Source organism: Caretta caretta, chromosome 2 (genome assembly GCF_965140235.1).
Source record: "Caretta caretta isolate rCarCar2 chromosome 2, rCarCar1.hap1, whole genome shotgun sequence".
NCBI lineage: Eukaryota > Metazoa > Chordata > Testudines > Cheloniidae > Caretta > Caretta caretta.
In genome coordinates this window covers 47,370,045-47,381,739 of record NC_134207.1, presented here as the reverse complement: position 1 = coordinate 47,381,739, position 11,695 = coordinate 47,370,045, and the positions used below count along the sequence as shown (strand labels likewise).

At 46.0% G+C, this 11,695-nt stretch overlaps 1 long non-coding RNA gene across 2 annotated transcripts in view; it reads left to right on the top strand.

Moving 5' to 3' along the window:
* The first annotated feature begins 1,111 nt into the window (after window positions 1-1,111).
* LOC142070750 (uncharacterized) overlaps window positions 1,112-11,695 on the top strand; it is a 137,205-nt gene continuing 126,621 nt past the window's right edge. For both annotated transcript variants that reach the window (XR_012666696.1, XR_012666697.1), the window contains exon 1: window positions 1,112-1,219. This is a non-coding gene — a long non-coding RNA (uncharacterized LOC142070750). The remainder of the gene's footprint in view (window positions 1,220-11,695) is intronic.

The window sequence follows — 11,695 nt, the reverse complement described above, 5'->3', positions numbered from 1 at the left end:
ATTCTGCCTTGGAATAGCAACTCACTAACTAAACAATTTATAAGTTCAGGCACACAACTGGTTTTTGCACTGTCTTGGGATAATGTGATGATAGTGGTGTGGCAGTGTCCTGGACAACAGGAACAGTTCAGAGTAGAAAACCAACTTGTGCACAATGGCCACATAGAAATCTCTTATGTTCCCATGGTCCTCTGTCTCGATAATTCAGGAGGCAAACCTCTCGGTTCACAGTAAAGTCCAGAGAATCCTTCTCTGTGGGTTCCATTACAATAACTACTTCAACAGCCTTCTTGAATGTAAGCCAGAGACAAACTGGTCACACAGGGCATCACTTAATGTTTATCCAAACTGACAATGATCTGATAACTTACATAGTGCAGCAACAAAATGTGCTATTGACTCTCCACTTCCCTGATGTCGCTGATGGAACCGACATTGTTTTGTTATCATCAATGGGTAGGAAAAACATATTCCTGCATTGCTGCAGTAATTGTGGCATACATGGCAGTTCTGGGCACAGATGGAGGCAGTCTGTATGCCTTCATACCCATCACTCTCAGCAAGTTTGAAACTCTTTGAACTTCTGAAATAAGACTTGCAAGCTACAAATTGCTCAAAAAGTTCTAGGTACACAGGATCCATGATTTCTGTCAAACGCACCAATATTGCAAACAGAAATTGCCATTTCACTTCTTACCTGTTGGATTTCACCCTCCTGGATGTTTGCTCTTTGGGCATTTTTCTTTCTTTCTTTTTTTTTTTTTTTTTTTTTTTTTTTACTATCTGTGCTTGATCCCCCTTTGCTGGCTGGGTGCTTACACACTTCCTTGGTTGTGCTTTGGCTGCTTCTGTTGGCTATACACCCTCAGTGCAGACTAAAGTGTCTGTCTCTCTCTCTCTGCCTGCTTGCATGTGGTCAGCCAGATGGCTGCTTGCTTCCTGCTCACTTCTTTGTCTCTGCAGCAGCTAGGCAGCAACAGCAGAATACTCCTCCTCACTGCTTTGTTTGCACAGCATCGGGGGTAATTGCAGAACTTTTCCACTTTGTTCTGTCTTTAGTTGCCTACTTCTCCTCTCTTTCTACTTGGTTCACTCTGTACCTGACGCAAAAGGAAGCAGCAGTCTACATCTTTGTGTTTCTCGGTGAACTCTTTCTCCTTTTTAAAAAGTTATCTTCTTACTTTTTCTTATCCTCGTTCAGGCACCGGAACTCACATAGGTGAGTGGAGGCTTAATTAGTCAGGGTTTAAACCATATAAATGGTAGGAATTACTATCTATTATTATAGGTACCATCTACTATACTCACTACACTCACTAATTTGCTAACAAACCTCTTGATTGGGTAACGACTAAAGGGCATCTGTATTTGTTGCTGTTTGTTGCAGGGAAAATACTATTGATGAGAATTCCAGAAACTGCAAGTTGTTGAAAAGATATATTGTTTTTCAAGATTTAACTCTCCAGAAACTAGAATTATTTGATGATATATCCAGAATGCATATATTAGTTGCCAACAAAATGTAATTTAAAAGGTAAAAAAGAAGAACTTCTGTAATTTTCCAGATACGCTATGAAAATATCAAATAACTTTTGGATGCTAACCCAGTGGTTTCTTCTACAAATTAAATCCACACACAGAATATTTATGAAATGAAAACACCTTCCACAGTGATCTTAATCTTCAGTGCTTTAACACAATTCAAAATATAAATGAAAAAAGGGGGGAAATAGAATAATGATATTTAAATAGTCTTCTTTGAGTGTTTCTTTATACGTGTCATGAATATAGGGGGAAGGGTAGCAACCTTTATGTATGCTTGGCAGCTGCACTGGATTCCTTACCTGTAAAGGGTTAAGCATTTCAAATAATCTAGTTGCTACCTGACAAGAAGGACCAATGAGGAAAGAAGATGCTTTCAAATCTGGGGGAAGGTTTTGTTTTGTTGTTCTGTGGGTTGTTTCATCTCCAGACAGAGGGAGAAGCCAAGCAGGTACAATATTGCCTGAAACATATACCTGGAATAATCCATCTAAACCCACAGAAACTGTGAGTAGGGCAAGGAAATGCGGTAGGTTATCTTTTGTTTTGGCTTGTGAATTTTGCTATGCTACAGAGGTAGTTTCATTCCTGTTTTTGTAACTGTGAAGCTGAGCCCAGAGGGGAATCCTCTGTGTTTTAAATTATTTATTACCCTGTAAAGTTACCTTCCATCCTGATTTTGCAGGTGTGATTCTTTTACTTTTTTTATAATTAAGTTCTTCTTTTAAGAACCTGATTGATTTCAGTGTCCTGAAGACAAAGGGTCTGGTCTGTGCTCACATTGCTAAGGCAACTGATCAATATATTCTTCTCAAGCCTCCCCAGGAAAGGGGGTGAAGGGTCTTGGGGGGATATTTTGTGGGGATAGGGATTCCAAGTGACCCTTCCCTGAATATTTTGTGTAAATCACTTGGTAGTGGCAGCAATCAGTCTAAGGAACTAGTGCCTTAGAGATGTTTTAACCTAAACTGGTAAAATATAAGCTATGGGGGGTCTTTTATGTGGGTCCCCACATGTGTACCCCAGAGATCAGAGTGTTGGGGGGAAACCCTGACAACATGTGTTCCACTTCTAGTGGTATGAATGCGCCTCGTGCCTTGGAGGTTGTAACACTTTAGGCAGCAATGGCTTTTGGTCACACCTGTTCCCCTGATGACCTAAGCTTCTCCCCACGCAAAGTATAGAAGGGGTGGAGTAACTAACTAACCAGCATTTCCCTTTAGCTGCTCCTGGCTGTGGGACGACGCAGATAGCAGTGTCAACTCGTTTTTTCAGTTGTGTATTTTATTAGAATTTTGTAAATAGTTACTTATTTAGAATAGGCATATAGTGCAGTCATTAGTGAAGTGTTTTTAATAGGATTTTGCTAGGTTTATTTTCTGCCCTCTAGAGAGGGTTCTGTGGGACATTAAATGTTGAGAGTCCTGTAGGGCTGTTATGCCCATTAGTGACCCATATTCAAGGTGAGGGACATTTAAAATGTAAGGCCTGTAAAACCCTCACTCAGGCTATGTCTACTCTTGGAGCTAGGGGTGTGATTCCCATCTTACAGACGCCCTTGCCCTGGCTCTCGTCGAGCTAGCATGCTAAAAAGAGTAGCCTAGCTGCTGAAGCATGGGCGAGCGTGAGAGGCAGCACAGGTGAGGTGTCCTGAGTACATACCCATGGGGTCCATGTAGGTTTGTACTCTGGGCTGCTAAGTCCATGTTGCCGCTCACTATGGCCCCTGCTCCCGCTGCTACACTATTTTTAGCACACTAACTCAGTGAGCCCTAGCGCACGTCTGTGCGAGCTGGGAATCACACCCCTAGCTCCAAGTGCAGACTTAACCTAAGAGTGCAGCTAAATCTAGGGACAACAGGATGATGATCTTTGTAGGTAGAACTCGGAGGCCGATCTCTGAACCAGATGGAGGGACAGGATTTCTCTAGTCTGGGACAGTCTTCACTGAAAAGTGCCCCAGCAATTGCCTTAATCTCTGGGGTTCTGCCTGCTCCTGCATCTGTGGCTGTGAGTGGTAACAGGTGAAGCCTGGAAGATTTTGCCCATGGTCGTATTATGGGCACCCAAGCAGAGCTCTGTGACCGGCACTACTACCCTCCTTTCCTGGTCAGCTCTCAGCTGTCTGCAGCAGGGGTTCTTGCTGACCATACCCTCTGAGGGCTGAGTCAGTTACAGCCCCTGGAGGGCTGACTTGCTTAGTGCAGGCATCCTCAGACTGAGCAGCACACAAGGAGGAACCAGATCAATGATCTTGTGCAGAGAAGTAATCATTCTATGGAACCGGTGTATCCAGTGATGAGCTGCCAAAATCTTAACAACCGGTTCCCTCCTTACCCCATGAGGGGGTCGTGGCCTGCCTCCTGCCCCGCCCCCGCCCCCCGGGTCTCCTGCCCCATCCAACTCTCCTGTGTTCTTTGACGCCCCCCCTGGCACCCCTGCCCTATCCACCCCCCTCCCCTAACTGTCCCCAGAACTGGGCAGGAGGGTCTCGTGGTCCACCGTAGTGGGTGCCCACCCCGCCCCGCCCCTAAGAGCCAGAGGGACCTGCCGGGGGGCGAGGTGGGGAGTCCTGGCAGTGCTTACCTGGAGCGGCTCCCAGGAAGCATCTGGCAGGTCCCTCTGGCTCCTAGGGGTGGGGTAGCATAGCTGGGGGGGATCAGGGGGAGCGATCACTCCCTCCACTGATCACATCAAAAGTGGCGCCTTAGGCACCGACCCTGTGGGCACTTTGGGGCTGGAGCGCACTCACGGGGAAAATTTGATGGGTGCAGAGCACCCACCAGCAGCTACCCGCCCGGCCCCAGCTCACCTCCGCTCCGCCTCCTCCTCTGAACCCCCCCCCCCCCGCTTCCTGCAAATCAGATGTTTGCGCGGGAAGCCTGGGAGGGCTGAGAAGCAAGCGGTGGCTTTGCGCTCAGGCCCAGGGAGGCAGAGGTGAGCTGGGGCGGGGAGCGGTTCCCCTGCAACCCCCGCCCGGGTTACCTGCTGCGCTGCAGGCAGCCCTCCTCACACCCCTCTGCCCCAGCTCACCTATGCTCTGCCTCCGCCTTCTGGGGCCTGAGTGCAAAGCCGCTGCTTGCTTCTCAGCCCTCCCAGGCTTCCCACGCAAACAGCTGATTTGCGGGAAACCGGGGGCGGAGAAGCAGAGTGGGGCGGCGCATTCAGGGGAGGAGGCGGAGCGGAGGTGAGGTGAGTTGAGGCCGGGCGGAGAGCTGCTGGTGGGTGCTCTGCACCCACCAAATTTTCCCCGTTGGTGCTCCAGCCCCGGAGCACCCACGGGGTCGACGCCTAAGGCACCACTTTTGGCCAGTTGTTAAATTTAGAAGTCGCGGGACAACCAGTTGTAAAAGGGCTTCTAAATTTAAGAACCAGTTCCAGTGAACCGGTACGAACCGGCTCCAGCTCACCACTGGGTGTATCCAGCACACCATAATACTGACTGCATTTCACTTTCCAGGCCTACATAGTCTGGCAGGCCATCTAAGAAGGCATTTTCCTCAGAATCATGAATAGTCCATAAAGGTTTCGACCATTTTCAATCACTGGGGTGGACCTGCCTAAATCTGTTTGCGATGGAACATAACAAGAAATGCAAAGTGTGTTCCAAGGGGTTCCAGAATCTGGGGTCTTATGGAGATGCCTTCCTAATCCCCTGGACTCAGTGTCTGTTGTACGCTTTTCCCCCAATTCTTCTGATCCCATGGGTCTTAAGGAAGGTCGGAGAGGACAAGGCCTCAGTTATGCCAATAGCTCCAGCAATACTGGCCCTAGCAATACCTGTTCACAGAAATCAGAAATATCTCGGTAACACCTCTTCTACCAGATTTAATTATTCAGAACAATGGGACACCATTTAATCCAGATGTGTTGCTGCTACACCTCATGGTATGAAACCTGCCTGACTAAGAGACTTGGATAAGAATTGGTCTGCTGACATACAGAGCATATTAATTTAGAGCAGAAAGCAGTCTACAAGGACAACTTATACTTCAAAATGGAAGTATTTTTCATCCTGGATTTAACAACATAATTTTTCTGCACAAGAGACATCTATCTCTCATATCCTTGGTATGTATTACCTTTGAAAATCTCTAGTTTGTGGCTAAACTAATTGTGTTCATTTGGCTGCTATCTCTGCATATCATCCACCAATTCAAGACGATACAGTTTTTTCTCATCCTTCAGTTTAAAAGTTTGTGAAAGGTCTTTTGGGAGAATTCCCTCCATCTTTTAATCTATGGTACTTACCACCATGATGGGACCTCCATTTGAGCCATTAGCCTTATGTTCTTTGCTCCATTTGTCTATGAAGATATCATTCCTCATTGCAATTATATCGAAGCATGCAGGGTCTGTGAATTGCAAGCTCTCCTGGCGGCATCCCCATTTAAAATTTTTCACAGGGATAAAGTTACACGCTGGCCACACCCTAAATTTTATTCCTAAAATAATCTGTGATTTTCATTTAAATCAGTCTTTTCACTTACCTGTTTTTTCCAGAAAGCTGCATTCAACCAAGAGTGAGGCTTTATCATGTACTCTAAATGTTCTCCTGAGCTCTGCCATTTTATTTGACTAGAACAAAACCATTCAGACCATCCCTTAGGCAACTTATTTCCATTGCCAAGAGATTCAAGGGTCAGGCAATCTCAAGTCAGAGAATCTCTAATTTGGTGTCATGCTGCATAAAGTAATGTTATGAAGGAGCCAGTATAGAATGCCCAGGTCATGTTAGGTCACATTTCAGCAGAGCAAAGGCCATTTCTGCAGCTTCTCTTAGGGGAATGCCCATAGCTGATATATGTAGGGCTGCTACTTGAATCAGTACGCATACTTCTTCTAGCCATTATTCTTTAGCTCAGGCAACTTGTTCAAATGCCCATTTTGGGAGCCTGTTTGCAGTCTTGGTTTAATTAGACTTGTGGTACCCTCCTCTATTATATACAGCTTGGGAGTCACCAGAATGGAACATGTAAACAAGCATTCAAAAAAGAAAGTTACTTACCTTTAGTGACCGAAGTTCTTTGAAATGTGGTGTTTACATGTGTTCCATTACCCATCCTCTTTTCCCCACGACTGCTGAGTCTAATATCCTGGACTTGATAGTGGTGCAGGCCCTATCATAGGAGCCCATTCAAAATATTCAGATCCAGATTCAAATGTTTCAAATAACCCCAGACTTTATAAGGTGTGGAACTAAAATCTTGGCTTTGACTACCCCCCGAACCTTTAGGGAATCTAGTGTATTATGAAGATATTTGGAAATTGGTAACTGGTTTGGGGTTCAGATTTTAACAGGTGTGAAAGTAAAATTGAACTCTTACTGGTATGGGGGCTGCCTCCACAGCCCCTCCTCCCCCCGGGAAGGGACATAAGGAGTGGGGCTGGAGGGGTCAGCATCCCCCAGCCAGCCCATCTGCGCTGCCTGGCCCGCACCGCCTGGGGCTCCAGTGGCGATTTAAAGGGCCTGAGACTCCGGCTGCTGCGGTTGCGGCGCCTGGAGCCCTGGGCCCTTTTAAATCGCTGGCCCAGGGGCAACTGCTCCTTTTGCCCCGCCCCACCCATCGGTGGCCCCGGGGGGCAAAAGGGGCAACAATGTTAAAGCACTGCTGCTTTAAATTCTGCTGTACGGGCCGATAGTGGCGGCCACTTTTACTGGAACGCCATATAAGCCCGTACCACCTTACTTTCACCCTGGATTTTAATAGCCTCAGCGGTTGGATTTGTCTGGATTTTGGATTTTGATTTGGAAGGGTGGGAGGAAAAATAAAATTACTTATAAATAATAATTCCCTCCTGATATTTCCTTTTTGTTTCTCCCATACAGAAGTATTTAACATAGCAGGCCAGATTCTCAACTGGTGTAAACTGTTAGTGCTATTGACTTCAACATGTAAAAACATATGACTGTTTACACCAGTTGAGGATCTGGCCCAATATCTTTAAATGTGAATTATAATTGCACTGGATGTAATTTGCACAAGTATCATGCTGTCCTTAAAGTAGTTTAAGGGCTGTTTTATTCTAGTTGAAAACAAAAGGGCAGGAAGTATTAAAAAAAACAGCCCCATTTTAAATCACTTGACAAATACACAGCTGAATGAAGCCTGCCACAATGAGGGAGGTACAGGTTGTATAGTGAACTGCAGAGGACTATTTGACGTAGTAAAAATTACCTGCTCTCTAGGATAATCAGTCCTTCAATTATGCACTAAAACTTGGACTTGGATGTCATCCGTCCAATAATGTATCTGTTATTTGTCAGGATACCCTGGAGCACTCTTTTTGCATATATATATAAATGAAAAACAGACATCAAACATTTTATGTATGCAAAAACAATTTCTGTGTCTATGAGAGCCTTCCTGCAAATGTTCTATGGTCAGGGACTGGGCTTTCAAAAATTTTTAACCACTGCAGAGGGGTGTGTGATCGGGTGTACAGGTCTTTTGTGGCTCCCTGATGGAGGCCCCGCAGTCCTACTACACCCCGCCACAGGAAGGTGGGTCCCCCAGGCCTGCCTAGACAGGCTGTTGTGAAGCAGCGAATCATAGCCGAGCAGGCTCACATAACAGTTGCTGCAGGGCCTTATCAGTTCAGTTGCTGGCAGGGATCAGAGGGCTAAGGAAGGGAGCTCCTCTGGCCAGAGGAGCTTGAGGGATAACCAGAGTTTGGTTCTGGCTGCATTTGCTTAAGCTGTGAGTGAGGTGACCTGAGAACTTTAACCCTAAGGTGAGGGGTGAAGATAAAGTTGCCAGGTGGGAAGAGACCCAGGGAAGTAGTGGCAATCAGTTTAAGTGAGTGGAATGTGGATACTGTTTACAGGGCCCCTGGGTTGGAACCTGAAGTAGGAAGCAGGCCTGGGTCCCCCCACCACCAGCAAAGTGGGGAAACCCCAAGAAAGGGACAAGGTTCATTGGGAGTATAAATGCTGAGAAGGGGGAGAAGGCTCATTTAGAAGCCTGAGCAAAGGGCTGAATTTAAAGCACCTGGACTGGGGCAGACAGAGTTTTGTTGGACTCTTTGCTACCCTGGAAAGGACTGCGTGACCTGGCCAGAGAGCTGAGCAACTGAAGACCTGACAAGCAAGGTTGACAACCTACAGGTGGTGCCAGATGTGGAAAAAGGCCTGCAGTACTGCATGCAATTGCAGGAGGCACTCAAGAAGTGAGTGCCCCCTCTTAATGAAAAGCCCGGCTATCCCTCTGTACATTTGTGTTATATTTTCATGGATGGGGCAACATGTCCGAGGACTACATAATCATTATTTTGAGCCCCAAAAGATGCCTCTGAATCATCTGTAAAATAACTGTACTGAACACACCCCTCAATCCCCATAGTGCATATTCTCCTGGGATTTCTGAAACTAGGCATATGACAACCTGCCTTCTGCCTCAAATTATAGGCAATTAAAGTGGAACAGTTTAGCATATATCTTGCCACACTTTGCTGAAGCTATAGCAATTTCTTAAGATAATTATACTACTTGGTATTCTTTTTCTTTTAGTTGATACCATACTAAATCTTTTTTCTCTTCTTTGCCCTGCCACACAAATAAATTATTGGACTCTTCAGATAAGAGTCAGATCTTTTGTTTGGGAATCGTTGAAGTCACCAGATGGGTACAAATCCAATAATTCTAAGCTTGAGATGTACCTAGCAGCCAGCAGATAGGAATGTCCCATTATTCCAATTTAGATTATGTTTGTATGTATATTTATATGAGCCAAATTTTCACTTTGATGCAATGGGTAGGTATCCTCAGGATGTACCTTTGGAAGAGTTTGAACCTGGGACCATCAACGCCACAACAGAAGACTTGTCACCTGAACTGAAGTAACTTAATTAGCTATAGGAGACTGTTATAATCTAGTAGATCACCTGCTAAGGGAGAACATGATTCATCCCCTGCCAGTGTGCTACACCCGCACAAAAATTAGGTAGTTTTTGGTTTAGACACTGGATTGATGCTCAGGAGATTCTGCTTAGGTTCCCAGCTCTGCTGCAGACTTCTGTGTAACCTTGGGCAAGTCATTTAATTCCTTTATAAAATGAAGTTAATACTTTCATTCTCAAATACCCTTTGTCTGTTTTATGAGTTTACGCTGTAATCTCTTTGCAGTAGGGATTTTCTCTTAATATGGTCTGTGCAGTGTCTTGTGGACCCTAATAGGGGTCCTAATCTTAGTTGGACTTTTAGGTGCTAATGTAATATAATTGTTCATTATTGTAACACACAGATGCCAATTTGCATTTGTAACTGAATGTTGTAGGCATTTTCGAACAGGCTTCAAGGGTGGTGCACGCTTTTGCAGATGCATCCATTCCACCCGAGTTTGAAGTTTGTCCTTTTGTGGCTTTGTATGTAAACCCCTGCAAAAATTACATCTGAAATTGTCAGAGAACTTCAGCTAGTTTCCTTTCTTCCTTTGTTTTATGGAGCAACATACGAAGTTGCAACCTGAATCCAAACCCATTCTTGTCTTCTCCGTAGACTTCTGGCTTATCCTCTTATGACTATCCACCACAACTGATTGGAAGAGACACCTCTGTCCATAGCTCTTGACTGTGACTGAATGGGGAGTAAAGGTCCCGGAAGTTCTCTATCATTTTCTGACCAGCTCTACAGAAAAAATCTGCCCCACCCTATCCCCAGAAATATTTTGATTTTTCAGCAAAATAAATAATTCTGTTTCAGCAAGGCTGACACAGCCTCACAGGAGTTGCAGTTTGGGTGCCTCATACCCCTGTTCTCCTCTATGGGCCAAGTTCTCTGGCTGAGATATATCTACATCTCTCCTCTTTCCAAACCATTTTCTCCAGTTACAAATACAAAACATGCTTTGAGGATTGGTTGCAGTCTGAGAGATGAACCACTAAAAACGCAAAGCTATGATTTAATGGACATAGTTCAATAGCTTATCTGCCTAGTTCAGAGACCACATTTCAAAGACCAGATTATCTGATTGTATCTAGTTTTGGTCAGGCCTCTTGGAGAGATTTAAGAAACAATTTTTACTTTTGCCAAGAAACATAAATTATGGAAAGGAAATAACTTTGGATTGAGTGATCACAAATTGATTCCATTTAAATTAAATGGAAGGATAATCAAAACCAGGTTGAAATAAAAAGACGTAGTTGACAAAGGGGCAGTTTTTGTAAAATTTAGGAACTTGGTTTAAAGAAGTCAGCTGGGCTGAAGAGCTGAAAGAAATGTCAAGCTTCCTCTGTATTTAAATCCGTAAGTCCCAAGAAAGGGGGGGGGGAAATCCGTGTAGGAAATGTTTCCAAACCCAGCTGGAAGAATAATCACCTTGAAGGTTATTAGGAGTAAGGAGAGAGCCTATAAGGAGTGGAAAAGGGGATTGATCAGCAAAGAAAGCTACATGGTGGATGTTAGAAAATGTAGGAATAAAGCGAGGATTGCTAAAAATCAAACTGAATTATCTCTTGTTAAGGTAATGCAAATAAATAACAGGTTGTTTTAGTTATTTGAATAAAAAGAGACTAAGGGGGATGAGGTTGAATCACTATGCCGGGTTCGGTACACTTTTGGGCCCTAGGGCCACATCGGGTACAGAAACTGTCTGGAGGGCTGGGTAGGGAAGGCTGGGGGAGGCTATGCCTCCCCAAACAGTGAGGCGTGGCCTGGCCCCCACCCCCATTCCAGCCCCTTGGAACTCCCAACCCCCTGCCCTGCTCCCCACCCCTGACTGCCCCCTGGGACTCCTGCATCCTATCCAATCTTCCCTGCTCTCCACCCCCAGAGACCCCTCTGCCCCCTAACCAACCCTCCCTGCTCTCCCCATCCCACGTTACCTGTGGGGTGGGGGGAAGGGGGGCTCAGTCCTTTCCCTGTGCATTTTCCCTGCTCCTTTGGCTGCTCCCCCTGGCAGTCGGGCAGGGCTCGGCTGCTGAGGACAAGGGCCAAGCATGCTGGAGGGGGGCCCTGGTTTGCTCTTCTCCTGTCCCTGGCAGCAGGGCCCAGGCCCCTTGACCACCCCCTCTGCAGCCTCCCCTGCTCCTCGCCTCCCCCGAGCTCCCCCTGACCGTGCCGCCGTGGAGCACCAGGTCTGGCCGCACTATAGCCGCGCCGCCCAGCCGGAGCTGCTGCCCAGGTGCAGGGGGAAGTGTGACTGTGAGGGAGGGA